The 2584-nt window shown below is 44.5% G+C and overlaps 1 long non-coding RNA gene across 3 annotated transcripts in view; it reads left to right on the top strand.

Moving 5' to 3' along the window:
- The first annotated feature begins 2119 nt into the window (after positions 1-2119).
- Positions 2120-2584, top strand: part of LOC137606197 (uncharacterized) — a 29392-nt gene continuing 28927 nt past the window's right edge. For all 3 annotated transcript variants that reach the window (XR_011037835.1, XR_011037837.1, XR_011037836.1), the window contains exon 1: positions 2120-2310. This is a non-coding gene — a long non-coding RNA (uncharacterized lncRNA). The remainder of the gene's footprint in view (positions 2311-2584) is intronic.

A 2584-nucleotide genomic window follows, 5' to 3' on the forward strand; every position in this document is an offset into this window, starting at 1 on the left:
AACCGGTTTAAAAACAAGAGAAACCGAGCACCGGTTTTTAAGACTCACACTCAGAGCGCTAAATGCTATCCGCTTACAGCTCACGTTGTGTTTGTTTGGGACGACAAGTCTTCTTTATCTGCAGCTACAATGAACACGGGGTAAAATAACTGACCCACGGCAGCACAAAGACCAACCAGCTCCCTCCATCACATGTAGAACCAGGCAGCACTCAGAGCACAAAAGGACGCTCAGTTTTCCTACTATGTAATTGCACCTAAATGCAGCAACATTAATTTTAATCGTCCCAAATACTTTATGTGTATCTGAAAAAACATTCAAGATGTTTAAAAAAATAATCCTGACCACACTTTTACTAATGTTAGCTTACATAACTGTTAGCTGGCTAATTTTAGCTTAGCAGGAAGTGACTGTTGCATCATCAGCAAAAAGTAGTTTTCCATTTAATATACACTTCCAAAAATGTTAAATAAAAATTGATGTCATGTTAGTCATATTAAAGTTAGACTAATGTAATATAGTAATATGAGCGTTAGCTTGGTGACATTAACATTAGCTTAGAAGTATAAACATTAGCTTAAAAATATGAACATTAGATTATAAATATGAACATTAGATTATAAATATGAACATTAGATTATAAATATGAACATTAGCTTAGTCACATGAACGTTAGCTTATTGACAGGAGCATTAGCTTCACAGTAATGGGTAACAATAATTAATATGTTGTATTTTGCAACACTTTTATTTATTATTTTTATATAAATATATAATAGTGTCAGTCGAGTAAATGAAGAAAAGGTATTGAAAAAGTAGGACCTAGAAAAAATATGTACCTCAAAGTTGTAGCAACGGCTAATTTTCCGATGCTAAATGTACTGTGAATGTAAAAAGTGCTAATTTTATTGTTGTTTATGGAAAAAGGGTGAGTAAATCTCGTTTTTTTTCTAGCTTCATTTATTTTTTCCAATTCCCCACATTAAAGATCTTTACAAGTTTTAATCATTAAATCGTTAATTTTTACATTTCTACGTCCATGTGACCAACCTACTCCCTCAATATCCTTCATGCGCCTCACTGAAGGTACAACTCATCCGCCTGTTCACCTTTGACCCCTCATCATTCCCTTCCTCATCTTCATCCAGAAAAGCCAGACATTTGTTTTTACCCTTGTATCGCCTCCTGTAATGAACCTTAAAAGAAATGCATTCAGCTTTGACTTCTACCTTCTAACCTTTGAAACTCATTGATAGAAGACATCAAAGCGACTTAAAAGCTAAAGCTCTGATGAACGATCTTCTATTTCCTGTACGTTTCCTGTATTTCCTGTCGCCTAACATGTTCAAATGAGAGAAGACATCAAAGTGACATCAAAGCCAAAGCTCTGATGAACCATCTCCTTCTATTTCCTGTACGTTTCCTGTATTTCCTGTCGCCTAACGTGTTCAAACTGTCGCCTTGTGAGGATCTCGGACCTCTGGGTCACGATGGGCCTTTGTGTCGAATAAAGTCTTGAAGTTTTTTCCGCCTCTCATCCAAGACGTTATTCAACAGTTTTTCAGACCCAGGAGTTGTGTAATCTAATTACACCTAACAATTGCCCATGGCTGGCAGGACGGGGCGGGAGGCGGCGGCGTGGTGGTGTGTTTTTTTGTTTTCCCCACTGGTTTCCTGGGAAATGGAGTCCCCCTCTCTACCCATCAGTCCCCTCCCTCCTTCCCGTAATCTACCCCGCTCCCCTCGAACAGCAACCTGCTGGGGTGGAGGGAGGGAGAGGATGGAGTGATGAAGGTGGAAGCAGGAGGAGGAAGAGGAGCGCCTTGTGTAAGAGCTGGCTGCCAGCGAGGAGGAGGATAATGGTGTTCTTCATCGTGGTGAACACTCCTACCCTACGGCTCTGTCCTTTAAACTCCACAACAACCTCTCTCACCCCCCCATCTCACCCCCTTCTCTCTCTCTTTCTCCACCACTCATTTGCCCTCTGTCACCCTTTCAAGCACCCTCTGTTACGCACACTTTCACTCCCCTACGTTCCTCTCTCTCTCTGCCCCCCCCTGCCCTCCACTCCACGCACCCCACCCCTACTTGTTTTCCTCATACTTTGTGCATGTGTCTCTGCCATGTGGTTGACCGTCCCTCTCTGGCCCCCGCAGTACGCGCTCCGCGGGAACACGGAGAGGACGCATGCGGTGCGCACGGATTGAACCCAGGCACCCCCGCCTCGGTGCTGGGGGGCTGCTGCTGCTGCTGCTGGTGGAGGGGGGAGTGTTTGGCACACCCCCACCCCCATCTTCTCTTCTTTTACCAGGTAAGAACAACTTTACTGCGTCACCGTGTGTCTCTCTGCGGGTGTTTGCGGTGATGCTGTGACGCAGGTCTGCGCGGATGCGGAGGTTTGGGTCGGAGCGTGAATGGATGCGTGAATGGATGCGTTTGTTTTTTTTATGCACGCACGCATTTGTGCGTGAGCGCGTTAACGCGTCAGCGTGGTTTGCGTTGAGGTGAACGGGCGCTCCGGTGTGTGTGTGTGTGTGTGTGTGTGTGTGTGTGTGTGTGTGTGTGTGTGTGTGATGGGGGGGAGC

Source organism: Antennarius striatus, chromosome 13, assembly GCF_040054535.1.
Source record: "Antennarius striatus isolate MH-2024 chromosome 13, ASM4005453v1, whole genome shotgun sequence".
In the NCBI taxonomy this organism is placed as follows: domain Eukaryota; kingdom Metazoa; phylum Chordata; class Actinopteri; order Lophiiformes; family Antennariidae; genus Antennarius; species Antennarius striatus.